The following is an 18,442-nucleotide window of genomic DNA, read 5'->3' as shown; positions in this document are numbered from 1 at the left end:
CAAAGCACCTGAACATTAACTCATGGCTCATGACAGGATGATATAACTCACTAATGACGCAACCAGCATAATTTAAACCCTTGGTGAACTTTGTACAACAATTTGAGAATGCTTCTCTGCTTGCACATAAAAAGGAGCATGTTCATAAAGCAAACAGATTCTTTCCAGTCTGGAACATAGTCCTTAAGGAGCTTGACAGCTTTTTGGTGTTTACAAAGTGCTCCATGAGCAGAGGATGAGATCAACCGACATATATTTGAACATTCAGTATACCTTAAGTCTGTTGCAATTCCTGACCTGTGTGACTGTCCATGAGGAATATGAACAAAAGATGTGCTCCCTCTTTTTGGTGTGTTTAGGACAAAAGTGATCACTAGCAGGGGACTGGGTGCTGTTAACATGCTATCCGGTTATAGCCAACAGTCTTGGCCCCCTCAGCTGCCATGGCAACAGGAGTTTGCTTCATTGCAGTCAATGGGCATAGGTTGCCAACATCTTATCAATAGGCATTATATGTCTCAACAGCTGAAGGTGTGCTTGGCATCAAAGCAAACAAAGCCCTTGGCTTTCAATTCTGTTTATTGACTTGACCCCCCACTTTAAATCCCGCTCCAAGCTTCTTCCCAGTAATGCCAGATATTCAAATAGCAGTGTATCATTTGCCTGGTGTGACTTTGAAAAGGCTGCACCCATGATTTATTTTTATTCATTTGGAAGCTTTGTAGCTTGCCTTTTCACACACGTGCGGAAGGTGGCTCACAGTGTCAAATATAAAAACGCAGTAAAAAGAAAAGCAGAGCAACTGCAAACCAGCAGCAGAAAAAAAGCAATCATGTTAAGAGTCTGATGGTCTTCACCTGTTGCCTCAAAGAAAGGTGCAAGACCTTGCCAGGGAGTGTGTCTTGGAGACAAGGTACCACTACTGAAAAGGCCCTGCGCCCATTTTGCCACCCACACACCTGGGGCAGTGTGTTCAGGATTTGGATAATGGCAGAAAGCGTGATTGTTTCAGTTATTGCAGCTACCAAAAAAAGCAGCAGAGCAAGGGAATATCAAACCATGCAGGTATCATTCCAGCGTTCTGTGGTCTTGCAATAGAACTTCTTTGAAATGGACAAAAAACCATCCAATTGGATGTGGCTTGCACAAAGATCACTTGATGGCTGGATATGTGAAGTTTGGTACCTAGATGTATAAATGGGCTTCAGTGAAGGACCCTGAGTATAAATTGTTGATGAAAGTGCTTTTTGTTGGGGGGTCTAATGACATATAGGCAAAATTCTGAATGTTTCTGTACAATGAAATCACTCAGCAACATCGGCATCTAACAATTAAAATGCTGTTGTATAACATTCACGGATCCTCACTGCGTGTTGCAGAAACCTGGCTACTAGTTTTCACATGCAGCATATGAGTTAGTAAAACTCTTTCCAGGCAGTTTTGCTATGCCATAATAAATTTGTTAGTCTTTAAAGTGTCACTGCAGTTCGTTTTTGCTGTAAAATATTAATGTGACCACTCCTGGTACCACTCCTGGTTAGTATTTGGGGAGAAGGTATCACACAATTGAATATTCAACTATATAAACAACCTCTTGCCCATAGAAAGCTAAATATCTGGGAGAACTAGCCCAGCCCTTTCATTGATGTGGTAACTTCATATGAAGTTTCTTTCACGTAGAAGGATTCAGCTGTGCAATCTCCTACAGGTAATGTTAACAGGTAACAGTCTTAGAACATTTTTACCACCGTATCCACATTTTCTTTTGGACATCTAGACTCGCAATTCAATTTCTATCTGGCTGTTGTTTGAACAAAGTGCTGTGTATTCCAGCACCTCAGTTTAACTTGGCATTGTGCTATAATGCATCATAGCTTTGGCTGTGCTGCTTTGTCAACATGCCTAAATTCAGTTCAGCTTCTAAACTGATTTCTAGCAGATACATTTGAAGGTCAAGCTAGACGGTGATGGGCTTAGCTTCCCATGCTCCCCCACCATACCTCCTTGTGCTCTGTTTTTTCAGACCTTTTCCTCCCAATCTGGATAATTTTTGGTACTGTAAAAATTAAGCCTCCTGCCCCTGCTTAAGATACAAACAGAAAAGACATGTAAAGAACAAGGACAGTTGTCCCGTTGCATTTAGCTTGACTCTGAAAGATGTCTCTGAGGATTTGTCCACAAACTCTTGCACGGTGCATAATTTTGATGGAATCATTCTTGCAAAGTTGAAGGAGCATTTTTCTGTGCACTGTTATATAGAAGTACTTTTGATCTTGGCTCTTGATCCATTTCTTGGTCACAGGAGAGGAGAATAGGCAGCAAAGGATGAACCCATCTGAAGACGAGAGCACGAACTTTGCATCTGAGGGGGTCGTGACATCCAGGAACCGCATTCTGACATGTGCTAGGCCCTTATAGGGCAATCATGTAACGTTCTGCATTTTCTGCTGTTGCAATCCCCCCCCCCCCCCCGGTTCTGGGAGAGGCCTCCTCAAAGGCACCATAAATTTGCTATACCTGCCTTGGGGGGCTGGATTAATCATTTCCTGTCTGCAATTTGGAACTTCATGGGCAAGCTGAACTTTCCATGTATCTGCAGAAGCAGCTGAATAACTTGTAGCTTAAACAGACTTCTCACCTCCAGGTCAACTTGTCCCTTCTGATAAATGTGATCTGTCTTTTCCACCTGGGCGAAGCCTTTTGCTGTGTCACCGAGGCATATAAATCTCTGCTAATCTCTTGATTCGTAGTATGGCTTTCCTTAATTTTAATGCCAATGTGTTGCTGCAAGAGTGAGGCCTTCAGGCTGCAGACAGAACCAGGAGGAACCTCTGGATTTAAAGGCATAAATCCCCCCCAGTGAGCTACAGGAACAGCTGCCTTACTTGAAACAAGCACATGGTGTGTAACCGTATCTGCAGTAGGAAAATGTTATGCAGAAATAGCATTGGGGTAGATGTTTCTAAACAATGTCGCCGCTTCTAGAGTTACAGTCCTGCCTAACATGCACTAATGTGCGGCCAGTCATGGGACGCTCACAGGAACTGTTCTGGTGTGTACAAAATTAAGAACAAAGCTCCGGCTTACCCAGAGCTTAGCTCCGGCAGATGCCGCTGCTAAAAATAAACCAACCCTTCATGATCCGAAATAATATTACCAGCATGTTTGCACTCTTTGGCCCCATGAGGGATTGCGGGGTCACTGGGTTTCTCGATTTAGATCCCCCTGGGCCAAATAAGTGTTCAAATATCATCGTCTCATGCCGCTTCTATGAAATGCAGAGAAATGGATTTTGAGCTAAGACTCTGCAATTCCACAAAGGAGCATGAGCAAAGAATTTAGAAGCCGAGCAGAAAACTTTTGATTTTGTGCAGCAGCAGCAGCAGCAGCTTGTTGTTGTTGTTTAGTCGTTTAGTCGTGTCCGACTCTTTGTGACCCCATGGACCAGAGCACGCCAGGCACTCCTGTCTTCCACTGCCTCCCGCAGTTTGGTCAAACTCATGCTGGTAGCTTTGAAAGCACTATCCAACCATCTCGTCCTCTGTCGTCCCCTTCTCCTTGTGCCCTCCATCTTTCCCAACATCAGGGTCTTTTCCAGGGAGTCTTCTCTTCTCATGAGGTGGCCAAAGTATTGGAGCCTCAGCTTCACGATCTGTCCTTCCAGTGAGCACTCAGGGCTGATTTCCTTCAGAATGGAGAGGTTGGATCTTCTTGCAGTCCATGGAACTCTCCAGAGTCTCCTCCAGCACCATAATTCAAAAGCATCAAATCTTCGGCGATCAGCCGCCTTATGCCGGTTAAATAACTTGTTTGGATTCTGTGCTACCCACCACACAGCAGCATCTAAAGCACAACCATAGCTGCAGAGGGGCGAAGAGAGGGAACGTCATAACAGCAGCTGTTCCCACCGCATTCCTAGCAATTCTGTCACCAACCACCAGCCATAAGGCCATTCACTGACAACGCCCCTACATTTACCCATCCACGGAGGGTACAAATAACATGAAGCAATGGCAGGAACGCTTCTCTGTCAAACAGAAACTGAATCCGATCTATACTCTCTTCCATCCACGATGCAAGGTGTGCTGCTACAAAGATCCCACGCTGGTTCCCGGTAGACCTGAAGGAGCGTCTCCACCCCCATCGTCCAGCCCATACACTGAGGTCCAACTCCGAGGGCCTTCTGGCGGTTCCCTCACTGTGAGAAGTGAAGTTACAGGGAACCAGGCAGAGGGCCTTCTCGGTAGTGGCGCCCGCCCTGTGGAACACCCTCCCATCAGATGTCAAGGAAATAAACAACTATCTGACTTTTAGAAGACATCTGAAGGCAGCCCTGTTCAGGAAATTTTTAATGTTTGATTGTATGATGATGATGATGATGATGCTAGGAGCTGCCCAGAGTGGCTCGGGAAACCCACCCAGATGGGTGGGGTATAAATAATAAATTGTTGTTGTTGTTGTTATAATAATAGCAAAGCAGTGCCACAGCTCATGGGTCAACTGAACATGAAGCTAAGCCTGCAGCCCAAGGCAACAGCAGGATTCCCTCCTTTGGCCAGAGAACTAGCCAGACACAGACAGATGGAGTCGCATCCCAGTATCAGAGTAACCAAGCAGTTCTATAGCTCAGGAGGTCTGCCCATATTTTATTATTATTATACATACTGTATTTTTCTGTGTATAAGACGCCCCCATGTATAAGATGGCCCCAATTTTTTTTAACCCAAAATTAAGAAAATGCACTATGCGCTATCTGTGTATAAGACGACCCCTTATTTTAAACTTCAAAAATTTAGGGAAAAATATAGTCTTACACACGGAAAAATACAGTATATATTTATTTATACCTCGCCTTTTTCCCTGGCAGGGGCTCAAGGCGGCTTACAGATAAAAATAAGAACGACTGAAAACGTAGGGGGGGAAATATCATTATAAAGCAAACAGCGTTAGAATTAAAGCTCTACCCTACAGTAAATTGACTGCATGGGGCAAAGTGATGCGAATTTGGCTGTGAGAACTGGTGAACTGACCCAGATAAACGAATCCTCAATTGGGAAAACCCTAGCAGAATGGGAGACTTCCTGCTTCAGAGAGCAGTAAAACGAGCTCTGATTTACTCTTCTTAGAGAGGAGGGTAAGCTGAGTTTTCAGTTTCAAAAGAGGACAGTACCCCTAACCATGGGGAAAAATTCCATGGGAATTTTTTTCCGGTGAGGGGCAGCAAAGCCCTCCGAAAGCAGGCTGATTCCTCCTCCAAAATAAAATAATTGCCCCATGCACATTTAGTCCCATTTTTCAGGTTCTACAACTGCTTGAAACCTTCTCTCTCCTAAATGAAAGCTGGGAGTTGGGGGATTATAGTTCATCCTTTGTAGATGCCCACACCTCTACAACTTTTCACAGTTGCGGATGAGATTTGAGCAAGGGCATGTGGTGGACTTGCAAAGAGGTAAAGGCTTTCTGGGAAATGGTATATAATGAGTTAAAGAAAGTGTTTGAAAACACTTTTGTTAAAAAACCAGAAGCCTTTCTATTGGGGATAGTGGGTGAAAAGATACCAAGGGAAGATAAAAGAGTATTTATGTATGCAACAACAGCGGCAAGAATTCTTTTAGCCCCAAAATGGAAACAACAAGAAGTACCAACGAAAGAAGAGTGGCAGATGAAGATGATGGACTTTGAAGAACTGGCAAAGCTGACAGGAAAAATCCGATCAAGTATTCCAAAAAGACTGGAGTAAATTCATCCGATATCTGAAAGATCATTGTAAGCAATTAATATCCCTAGCACGGTTGTCTGAAGACTTGTAATGAGAAATTTTCTATATCTATCTATCATCTATCTATCATCTATCTATCTATCTATCTATCTATCTATCTATCTATCATCTATCTATCTATCTCTCTATCTCTATCTATCTATCTATCTATCATCTATCTCTATCTATCTATCTATCTATCTATCTATCTATCATCTATCTATCTATCTATCTATCATCTATCTATCTATCTATCTATCTATCTATCTATCTATCATCTATCTATCATCTATCTATCTATCTATCTATCTATCTATCTATCTATCATCTATCTATCATCTATCTATATCTATCTATCTATCTATCTATCTATCTATCTATCTATCTATCTATCATCTATCTATCTATCTGTCATCTATCATCTATCTATCTATCTATCATCTATCTATCTATCTATATCTATCTATCTATCTATCTATCTATCTATCATCTATCTATCTATCTATCTATCTATCTATCTATCTATCTATCATCTATCTATCTATCATCTATCTATCTATCTATCATCTATATCTATCTATCTATCTATCATCTATCTCTATCTATCTATCTATCTATCTATCTATCTATCTATCTATCTATCATCTATCTATCTATCTATCTATCTATCTATCTATCTATATCTATCTATCATCTATCTATTTTTGAGATATTCTGTAATGAGTGTAATTAGAATTGGAAAATGTCTAAATTGCAATGATATAAAAGTTAATTTTGAAAGCCATGAGGCTTTCATGTAAGGTTACTGAGGTAAACCAGTGTTGCTGTGAGGGAAAGACTCGTAGCCTCTTAACAATTCAGTTTGGCTAATCTAACTGGTCACGTTCCAGAATACCGCTGAACAGCACACCACACTCGAGTTGCACAACATGACTCCTGTTTTTTCCCTGCCTGCGCTCTGCCTTAAGTAACCTGCAGCTAATGACTTAACATTCTTCAACTCCTTTGGCCGCAGTCCACTAATACCCAGCTTAAGCCTTGCTGCTTATTTTCAAAGTGCCTAAGCAGCTCCTCTTTAGCAGCAGCATCTCCCAGCCCACATACCAAACCGTTATAGTCCATTTCCAAAGTGTGGCTCATTCCCTGGAAGTTAAAACTGAGAATCACTGCAGACTTTGACATTATGGAGCATGTTGGGCGCCGTTGCTGCCTTGCCTCAGAGTGCAAGTAGCAGCCAGAGGCAGGACCAGATTTATCAACAGGCAAAGCAAGCCTGCATCTCAGTCCCCAAATGGAGAAGGAAAAAAGTAAGGACAATTAACTGTACTTTTTTGTGTGTTTTTGGCGACTGAAGGAGCGTCTCCACCCCCATCTTTCTGCCTGGACACTGAGGTCCAGTGCTGAGGGCCTTCTGGCGGTTCCCTCGCTGCGAAAAGCCAAGTTACAGGGAACCAGGCAGAGGGCCTTCTCGGTGGTGGCACCCTCCCTGTGGAACGCCCTCCCACCAGATGTCAAAGAGAACAACAACTACCATACTTTTAGAAGACATCTGAAGGCAGCCCTGCTTAGGGAAGCTTTTAATGTTTGATGCATTACTGTATTTTAATATTTTGTTGGAAGCCGCCCAGAGTGGCTTGGGAGGCCCGGCGAAATGGGCGGGGTATAAATAATTTATTATTATTATTATTATTATTATTATTATTATTATTATTATCATCATCATCATTATCATTATTTCAGAAAATGGGGGGAGATGGCAAACAATTATTGAGCTTTTCGGAGGTAGGATTGTCCAGAGTTGTTGAGCTTTTTTGGGGGGGGGCAGGGATTACTGAGGGTTGCTGAGCTCCCCCCCCACGTGTCGCAAAATCCGCCTCCCATCTGTCCCCTCGTCGACAGAAGCTGCCAATCAACCGCCCAGTTGCCGCAGCAACCAATAACACGCGAGCAACCAATAACACGCACAATAGCCACTGACAGATGCGGCAGCAACCAATCAAACGTCCACCCTATGCACTACCCATGTATAAGACCCCCACTTTCTTGCATGATTTTTAAGGGAAAAAACCTAGTCTTACACACACAAAAGTACAGTACCTTCTGTGCCCAAACTCAGCTGAGGCAAACCACCATTGCCTGATGAACCTGCCTTGCGACACTGCCGACACAACTTCCGGTTTCTATCGGATTTTGTGTCGGAGGTTTGGCAGGACCTCAGAGGCCGTGTCCAAGGCCTCATGAAACCTCTGGCATGATTTCTGTTATCTACCAGAAGTTGCATCAGAGACTTCTCAGGACCTCGGACGTCGCCTTGAAGATTGTGTTGGAGTCCTGCAGTGTGGGTGCTGAGCACCTCCCCCAAAAAATTGTGGGTGCCCACCCACTAGTCGGTGCCAGTGACTGCTGTCCAATGTTTGTGGGGCCACCGGTTGCCCACTCCTGTTGTAAATATTCATGATTTGATTTTTGTTCCCCCGCACCTAGGTGAGGTACGATCTTTACCTTTTACAGTGGTACCTTGGGTTAAGTACTTAATTCATTCCGGAGGTCCGTACTTAACCTGAAACTGTTCTTAACCTGAAGCACCACTTTAGCTAATGGGGCCTCCTGCTGCAGCTGCGCCACCAGAGCATGATTTCTGTTCTCATCCTGAAACAAAGTTCTTAAATTGAAGCCCTATTTCTGGGTTAGCGGAGTCTGTAACCTGAAGCGTATGTAACCTGAAGCATATGTAACCCGAGGTACCACTGTACAGTGCTTGAGAACCTCAGTTTTTAAGCTAGCTAGGGCCTCCACAAATCTGCACTGGGCCTGACCTTGGACTGGGGCTACAGAAGCAAGACCCTCTAACTTTTCCTGAGTTCATACCTCTTGAAATACTGTCTAACCCAGGGGTCAGCAACCTATGGCCCATGGGCCGGAAGTGGCCCGTGGAGGTTGTTTGACCGGCCCACAAGCCACCCCTGAACCAAGCTGCCCACTCGCGCGCTGCACTAAACCGCCGCAGCATGGCTCAGAGACTCACTTCTGCGGTGCCGAAAATCATGTCTGCATAGACACCAAAAATTGTGGGCAGACGTGCTCATGCGCACATGCGATCTGTTTATCAACTCCATCTGGTACGCAGGCTGAGACCTTACCTGCCCGCGGACTGTCTCGCCAGAGTGGTGCATGCTCTGGTTATCTCCCGCTTGAACTACTGCAATGCGCTCTACGTGGGGCTACCTTTGAAGGTGACCCGGAAACTACAACTAATCCAGAATGCGGCAGCCAGACTGGTGACTGGGAGCGGCCGCCGAGACCATATAACACCAGTCTTGAAAGAGACGTTTCCGAGCACAATTCAAAGTCTTGGTGCTGACCTTGAAAGCCCTAAACTGCCTCGGTCCAGTATACCTGAAGGAGCGTCTCCACCTCCATCGTTCCGCCCGGATACTGAGGCCCAGCACTGAGGGCCTTCTGGTGGTTCCCTCCCTGCGAGACGCCAAGTTACAGGGAATCAGGCAGAGGGCCTTCTTGGTAGTGGCACCCGCCCTTTGGAACGCCATCCCACCAGATGTCAAACAGAAAAATAACTACCAAACTTTTAGAAGACATCTGAAGGCAGCCCTGTTTAGGGCAGCTTTTAATGTTTAATAGGTTATTGTATTTTAGTGTTTTGTTGGAAGCTGCCCAGAGGGGCTGGGGAAACCCAGCCAGATGGGCGGGGTATAAATAATAAAGTATTATTATTATTATTATTATTATTATTATTAAGATCTTCCTTAAAAAAATAAATTTAAAAAATATTTTTATTAAAATGTTTTTATTAAATATTTCTCAGTTTACAAAAATACCTGCGTTGTCTCTTTATTTTCAAGTTGCGTTTCCTACAGATCAGTTTCGTTTGCTGACAGATGTTAATCTGGAAGATCTTTCTGACGATAAGAGCTGTTTGACAGTGTTGGAGGTGTGGTGGGAGTAATGGCGACATGTATCATATGTGGTGGACATGTGGGAAGATCAAAGTGTTCTGGGGCTTAATTTACGAGGAGTTGAAAAAAAATGTTTGGAATAACTTTTTTTAAAAGACCAGAGGCATTTCTGTTAAGCATTGTTGGCAGGGACATCCCAAAGGCCTTTAGGGAGGTATTCTTATATGCAACGGCCCCAGCTTGGACTTTGGTGGCAAAGGGGTGGAAGGAACAGGAAGCCCCGACAATAACGAACTGGCATTACAAGCTACAAGAATTTGCTGAAATGGTGCAGTTAACAAATACCCTGAGAGGCAATTCAAAAGAAAAATTTATGGGAAAGTAGGGTAGATATAAAACATAAGTTCAAAAATACAGTAAAGGTTCGCTATCTATGCTAGCATTTGACTGACGTTGGAGTGAGACTGAGTTGAGAAATAAGACTAAGAGCACATATTGATATAGGAATGTATTAGATAATATGTAAAGAAATATATAATAATAAGAGTACATTCATTTGTAAAAAAGGAATATACAATGGGAAAGACAGGAAGCCTAGTGTGTTGGTATGTATATGATTTTGGGGGGAAATTGTTTTTGGTTTTTCCCTTTGTTCTTTGTTTTTTGTTTCATTTTCTTTCTAGGTATATAAAATTTGTATATAATTTTTGTATACAGTGGTACCTCGGGTTACATACGCTTCAGGTTACATACGCTTCAGGTTACAGACTCCGCTAACCCAGAAATAGTACCTCGGGATAAGAACTTTGCTTCAGGTTGAGAACAGAAATCGTGCTCCGGCGGCGCAGCAGCGGGAGGCCCCATTAGCTAAAGTGGTGCTTCAGGTTAAGAACAATTTCAGGTTAAGAACGGACCTCCGGAACGAATTAAGTACTTAACCCGAGGTACCACAGTACATGTTGGAAATTATATTATAGTAAGTCCTGTAATGTAATATGACAATGTTTACCGATGTAATATAAGAATGTTAACAAATAAATAAAATGCAAATTCAAAAAAAGAAAGAAAAAGAGCTGTTTGACAGTGGAATGGACTCCTTTGCAAGGTGGTGGAATCTCCTTCATTGGAGGTTTGTAAGAAGTGGTTGGATGGCCCATCTGCCACGGATGCTTTAGCTGAGATTCCTGCATTGCAGAAGGTTGGACTAGATGACCAACTACAATTCTGTGATTCTTTGTAGATCATAGCTGTCAACTTACAGATTTGAAAATAAGGGACCAGCAGCCTTGAAAATAAGGGATCAGCAGCCAAAATAAGGGATTTTCAGAGCACAGGTATGTTCAACTTCTGAGCCCCTCCGAGCCAAAGGCAGAAAGCCCAGCCAGCAGCCAAACGAAGCCTCAAGCGGTGGTTCCCACAGCGCAGCAACCCGGCAAAGGGGATGCAGCAAGGGAAACCACCATCTCCTCTTCGCTGGGAAGCGCTGAGCAAAGGCGAGTCCCCAGGCAACACGGCCGATTTGATCGGCACAAGGCATGCAAGCTCCACCCTCCAGTCGTTCTTTTTTTTTTTAATTAATATTTATTAAAGTTTCAGAAATAATAAAATCACATTAATAAACAAGAAATTTTTTAACAAAAACAGAGAAAAATACACCATACAAAATACAAAATACAAAATAGGAAAAAAGTAACAAAAGAAAAAAGAAAAAAAAAAAGAAAAAAAAGAAAAAAACAGTTAAAAATAGTTCCGTCTTTTCATAACTTCTTTTACATTTACTTGTTTCCCGGACTTCCTCATACCTCCCTCTTTTGTATTCCAATTCAGTTTGTAAGCCCAGCAATTTCTTTCCCTCCTTTTTAATTCCAATCCTAAATCTTAATATATTATGACATTAGATTTTTACCTATTTAGAACCAATTGTTCCATTTCTCTTAACCTTTTTGATCCTAATCCTTAATCTTGATATATTTATAGCTTTAAAACCTGTACAGCTAGAAGCCACTTAACTTCAATCCAACATCACTCTAACATTCATTAATTTTGCAATGTTTCTGTAAATAATCTTTAAATTTCTTCCAATCTTCTTCCACCAACTCTTCTCCCTGGTCACGGATTCTGCCAGTCATTTCCGCCAATTCCATGTAGTCCATCATTTTCATCTGCCATTCCTCCAGTGTGGGTAGCTCTTGTGTCTTCCAATACTTTGCGATGAGTATTCTTGCTGCTGTTGTAGCATACATAAAGAAAGTTCTGTCCTTTTTTAACACCGATTGGCCGACTATGCCCAGGAGAAAGGCCTCTGGTTTCTTCAAGAAGGTATATTTAAATACCTTTTTTTAATTCATTATATATCATCTCCCAGAAAGCCTTAATCTTTGGGCACGTCCACCAAAGGTGAAAAAATGTACCTTCAGTTTCTTTACATTTCCAACATTTATTATCAGGCACATGATAGATTTTTGCAAGCTTGACTGGGGTTATGTACCACCTGTATATCATTTTCATAATATTTTCTCTTAAGGCATTACATGCCGTAAATTTCATACCTGTGGTCCACAACTGTTCCCAGTCAGCAAACATAATATTATGTCCAATGTCTTGTGCCCATTTAATCATAGCAGATTTCACCGTTTCATCCTGAGTATTCCATTTCAACAGCAAGTTATACATCTTTGACAAAATCTTAGTTTTGGGTTCTAACAATTCTGTTTCTAATTTTGATTTTTCCACCTGGAAGCCGATTTTCTTGTCCAAATTGTATGCCTCCATTATCTGATAATAATGAAGCCAGTCTCGCACTTTATTTTTTAGTTTTTCAAAACTCTGCAGTTTCAATCTATCACCATCTTGTTCTAAAATTTCCCAATATTTTGGCCATTTGACCTCCATATTGAGCTTTTTCAGGGCTTTCGCTTCCATCGGTGACAGCCACCTTGGGGTTTTGTTTTCCAACAAATCCTTATATCTTATCCAAACATTAAATAAAGCTTTCCTGACAATATGATTTTTAAATGCTTTATGTGCTTTGACCTTATCATACCACAAGTATGCATGCCATCCAAATACATTGTTAAAACCTTCTAAATCCAAAATGTCAGTGTTTTCAAGAAGCAGCCATTCTTTCAACCAGCAAAAAGCTGCTGATTCATAATAAAGTTTAAGGTCTGGCAGGGCAAATCCACCTCTCTCCTTTACATCTGTTAGTATTTTATATTTTATTCTGGGCTTCTTGCCCTGCCAGACAAATCTAGAAATATCTCTCTGCCACGTCTTGAAACAGTCCATTTTGTCCACAATTTGCAATGTTTGAAACAAAAACAACATTCTAGGCAATACATTCATTTTTACCGCAGCAATACGGCCCAGCAGTGAAAGCTTCAAATTTGACCAGATTTCTAAATCTCAGTCATTCTTAGACTCCTTATTGGGTGAGCAACGCAGCCACGCAACACAGTTGGAGCCTCCCTCCTCCCTGGCCGGCAGGGAGGGAGGGAGAGGAGCTGCTTCCTTTGAAACCCGGGAAATTTAAGGGACATCATCAATAAGGGACAGCAGCGGGACACGGTGCTAGGATAAGGGAGTTTCCCACCAAATAAGGGACGGTTGACAGCTATGTTGTAGATGTTCCCTGGCATGTCTCTTTTAGAAGCTTTTTAGGTAGCAGGATTAGAGAACATCCCTTTCACGGTCCTGAAGAACTGCTGCCAGCCAGCAGACAATACTCAGAGAGAGGAACCAATGGTGTGACTCATATGGCAGCTTCCTATTTTCTTAATACACTCTCAGGTTTTCATAACATGCTCTCAATTTACATTAATGAAAGTGTGTTTAAAAATGGGTTTCATGGAGCAGAATAAATCACCCAAGAACCCAGGATGCCTTGGTTCAGTGGAAACGCTCATCAATTCAGGAAATATCTGGTTTCATTTTTACTGGACCTTTTAAAAAACCCTGAACCATGCACGCTGTCATCTTCTATTTTAAAAATAACTTATCCATGCTGAGCTTTCAAGCTCAGTGTTTTCCAGAGAGGGAGAGAGAGCTTATTGAGGAAATTAAATTATTTTGACAGTCTAATGCTAGGAAAAGCTTATGAAGTGAGGGCTAACTTTATTTGGGGGGTCATAAGAACTGGCAGGGGAACAAAGAGAGGATGGTTTGTTTTTGTTTTCAATTTTTAGTTATGATTTTCAGGTTTATACATTTGAACAATTTTACAGTCATTTTAGCATTTCCAAACTTGACTTCCTTCCCCCTCTTCCTGTGGTCCCTTGAATTTATTTTGAATAACTTCTGCATATCCAAATTAACTTAATTTGTTCATTATCCATCTACTTTAAATATATATTCTTATGAAACTGCAGGTTATTACAATAATCCTGCCAATATTCTTATTTGTTTACAATTTGTCTGCAAATATTCAATAATCCATTTCCATTATTTTATAAAAAGTTTGTTGTCTTGATTTCTTATTCTTCCGGTAAGTTTCACAATTTCTGCATATTCTGTAAGTTTTTGTATCCATTCTTCCTTTGCTGGGACTTCTGCTTCTTTCCATTTTGGGGCAAGTAACATTTTTGCCGCTGTAGTCGCATACAGGAATAAATCTCTATACAATTTAGGTAGTTCTGTCTCTATAATTCCCAAAAGAAAAGCTTCTGGGTTTTTTTCCCCCCAAACGTTATTTTTCAATTCATTATATATCATTTCCCAGGAAGCTTTAACCTTACTACAAGACCACCACATGTGATAAAAAGAACCTTCTTTCTCTTTACATTTCCAACAATTATTTGATTCAGATTTATACATTTTTGCCACTTTATTCGGTGTTAGGTACCATATCCATATCCCACAATCGTTCCCCTGCTGCCATATCTATATTATGACTGATATCTATTGCCCAGTGTATCATTGAGGGTTTTACTTGCACATCCTTTGTCTCCCATTCCAATAATATCTTATACATTTTAGACAGCACTTTTACATTACATTCCTACTAGTCTCTCTCCAGTTGTGATATTTGTTCCCCAAATTCTCGGAGGAGGATGGTTTGTTATGATTCTGCCAGAGTTGATCAGTAAGGCCTGAATCATAAGTTACCAGGATAGTAGCTTTATCGAAGGTCACACCCATATCACACATGAAAGAATCCTGGGAATCATTTTGTGAGGGACAAAGTACATTTCCCAGGATTTTTTTGGGGAAGCCCATTTAAGTGTGTGTTGAATTTGCTTTAAATATATGGTCTGCATCAGGGGTCAGCAAACTTTTTCAGCAGGGGGCTGGTCCACTGTCCCTCAGACCTTGTGGGGGCCAGACTATATTTTGGAAAAAAGAAAGAAAAAAAGAACGAAGTCCTATGCCCCACAAATAACCCAGAGATGCATTTTAAATAAAAGGACACATTCTACTAATGTAAAAACACGCTGATTCCCAGACCATCTGTGGGCTGGATTTAGAAAGCAATTGGGCTGGATCTGGCCCCCGGGCCTTACTTTGCTTACCCATGGTCTGGTTGGTGTCCCTAAGGAACAACATTCACCCTTTCAAGTTACAAGGTAAGGAAGTCTGAGCTGGGTCATGGGAGGCTGTCGGAGAGGAGCCACCAGTCAGGAACATTGGACAAAGCTAGCAATTGGGACAGAAGAGTCCCCAGGATAAGGTTACCAGACTTCCCCTTTTCCGGGGACAGTCCCCGGATTCACAGATCAGTCCCCTAGCAAAATCCACTGAATTCGGCTGAAGTTGAAAAGTGTCCCCCGATTCATTGAAAAAAATATGGTAACCTTATCCCAGGAGCAAGTTGGAGAACAGGACTGAAGGACAACCAAAGAATATAGGAATGCAGCAGAGCTCACGAAGACATTGCCACTCAAGCAAGGCTTAGATAAAGCAGAAAGTCCTCTGATAGTCCTTCCTGTCCAGGACGATCTGGTGACAAGACCGTGGGTGAGGTTAGTCCATGGCTGGAGGGAACTAGGTAGATGCCATGGCTTGCAGTTCAACAGCTCACAACACAAAGCTGCTGTACACAGATCTGAATGTTCCCAGTTCAAGTCCTACACAGTGGTACCTCGGGTTACATACGTTTCAGGTTACAGACGCTTCAGGTTACAGACTCTGCTAACCCAGAAATAGTACCTCGGGTTAAGAACTTTGCTTCAGGATGAGAAGAGAAATCGTGCAGTGGCGGTGCGGCGGCAGTGGGAGGCCCCATTAGCTAAAGTGGTGCTTCAGGTTAAGAGCAGTTTCAGGTTAAGAACGGACCTCTGGAACGAATTAAGTACTTAACCCGAGGTACCACTGTATTGTCCCAATGAGTACTGCATGTACAAAAGAACGTGCCAATCAACATCTGCTTTGTTTGTGTCTCCGATGGCTATGTGAAAGATCGTATTCCTTCATACAAACCTGCACAGGTTTTGAGATCTTCAGGGAAGGTCCTTCTTAGGCCCATTTGGTGGGGACATGGGACAGGGCCTTCCTGGTGGCAGCTCCCAGACTCAGGAACTCCCTTCCTCCCCCCCTTCTCTCTCTTACTACCCCACCATCATCACACTAGTTTTTGGGAGCAACCTCACCCTGCGCCTGCCTTTTGAACCCTTTTGAATCTTGGCAACTAGCCAATGAAAACAGAGTGCTCACGCCTTACAATTTTATTATACAGCAAGAATAAGAAAATAATCTGATTTTTGTGTGCGAATGTTCTCAGGTCAACTGTTGTTCTTAACTAGCGTTTCTGTTTTAATGCAATTAATTACAACTTGTGCAGATGTGCGAAGGATGGGTGACTATTTGGAAAGGTGGTTGTGAAAGGTTGCTGGACTCAAAAGAGAAGCAAGTTTCTGTGGCTGGTGCTTACAAACATGACTTGGTTTTCAGTACAAAATCCGATTAAAGGAAAGCAGCATTCCCACTACGGAAACGCTGAAAGATGAAGTTGTGATGTAGGAGGAGAGCCAAGTGAAAACAGCATTAAGTGAGACTTAAAGGCTAAAGGCTAAACAAGAAAGTGATAACAGGTATTTAACAGGTATTAGCATCTTAAAAAGTAGAGACATCACCTTGCCAACAAAGGTCCGTATAATTCAAGCTATGGTTTTCCCAGTAGTGATGTATGGAAGTGAGAGCTGGACCATAAAGAAGGCTGATCGGCGAAGAATGGATGCTTTTGAATTCTGGTGCTGGAGGAGACTCTTGAGAGTCCCATGGACTGCAAGAAGATCAAACCTCTCCATTCTGAAGGAAATCAGCCCTGAGTGCTCACTGGAAGGACAGATCGTGAAGCTGAGACTCCAATACTTTGGCCACCTCATGAGAAGAGAAGACTCCCTGGAAAAGACCCTGATGTTGGGAAAGATGGCGGGCACAAGGAGAAGGGGACGACAGAGGACGAGATGGTTGGACAGTGTTCTCGAAGCTATCAGCATGAGTTTGACCAAACTGCGGGAGGCAGTGGAAGACAGGAGTGCCTAGCATACTCTGGTCCAGGGGGTCACGAAGAGTCGGACATGACTAAACGACTAAACAACAACAATGGCAGCAAAGAAGAAGGAGGGAGGAGCAGAGGCTTTTGAATTTGGCAGTGAGGAGATTGATTATTTTGGTGAGTTTAGGGGGTATATAAATTTTATGAAACGACAAATAAATAAATACACAAATAAAGGACACGAGCCTCTTTCATATTTGGGGTTAGCCAATGGAATTGATCAGTAAGAGATAAAGAAGAGGCAAAAGTAAGGACTCTTTTTTACATAGCATGTTTTGTGGAATCTTCTGCCACAACAAGTGTTGATGTTCACAAGCTAAATTGGCTGTACAAGTGGTTTTGATGAACTTATTATGGAGGAGAGGCTATTAGTCATATAGAATCTCCTGATCCACAGCAGAAGAGGGCTCTTGACTTCATGCCCTTATTCCGGACTTGCCAGAAGGCATCAGGTTAGCCACTGCACAACATAGATGCTGGAGCATTGGTCTGATCCAGGTAAAGGGACCCCTGACCATTAGGTCAAGTCGTGACCAACTCTGGGGTTGCGGAGCTCATCTCGCTTTATGGGCCGAGGGAGCCGGCATACAGCTTCCGGGTCATGTGGCCAGCATGACTAAGCCGCTTCTGGCGAACCAGAGCAGTGCACGGAAACGCCGTTTACCTTCCCGCCAGAGTGGTACCTATTTATCTACTTGCACTTGACGTGCTTTCGAACTGCTAGGTTGGCAGGAGCAGGGACTGAGCAACGGGAGCTTACCCCGTTGCGAGGATTCGAACCGCCGACCTTCTGATCGGCAAGTCCTAGGCTCTGTGGTTTAACCCACAGCGTCTGATCCAGGAGGGCCGTTCATATGTCAGCTGCATGCTGCTGTTTTCCCTGATTTCTCAATGGAGATGAGTTGGATGCTTTGGAATGGCTGCAAGGCATTTACTGAGCCGTGCGACCATGTATGCCTTTCCTTCCATTGAACACTAGAGGCCAGAGTTGACACACTTAATCCTTTCTCATTGATTTCCACCGGTAACTTACATAACTCTTAATTCTCTTGTACACTTTACTGCCGAGGCTTATCTTGCAAGTCTGGCACTGGGGTCACATAAAACATAGCTGGAAGTGCAAGAGCTTGCCAGCATCTTCGTATATACCGTACATTTCCGTGTATAAGACTAGGTTTATTTTACTTTAAAATAAGGTTGAAAATCTGGGGGCGTCTTATACACGGATAGTGCATATGTCAATTTTCTAAATTTGGGGTCCCCAAAAGTAAGGGGCGT

Source organism: Podarcis pityusensis, assembly GCF_964106645.2.
Source record: "Podarcis pityusensis genome assembly, chromosome: 13".
NCBI lineage: Eukaryota > Metazoa > Chordata > Lepidosauria > Squamata > Lacertidae > Podarcis > Podarcis pityusensis.
This window is presented reverse-complemented; position numbering follows the sequence as displayed.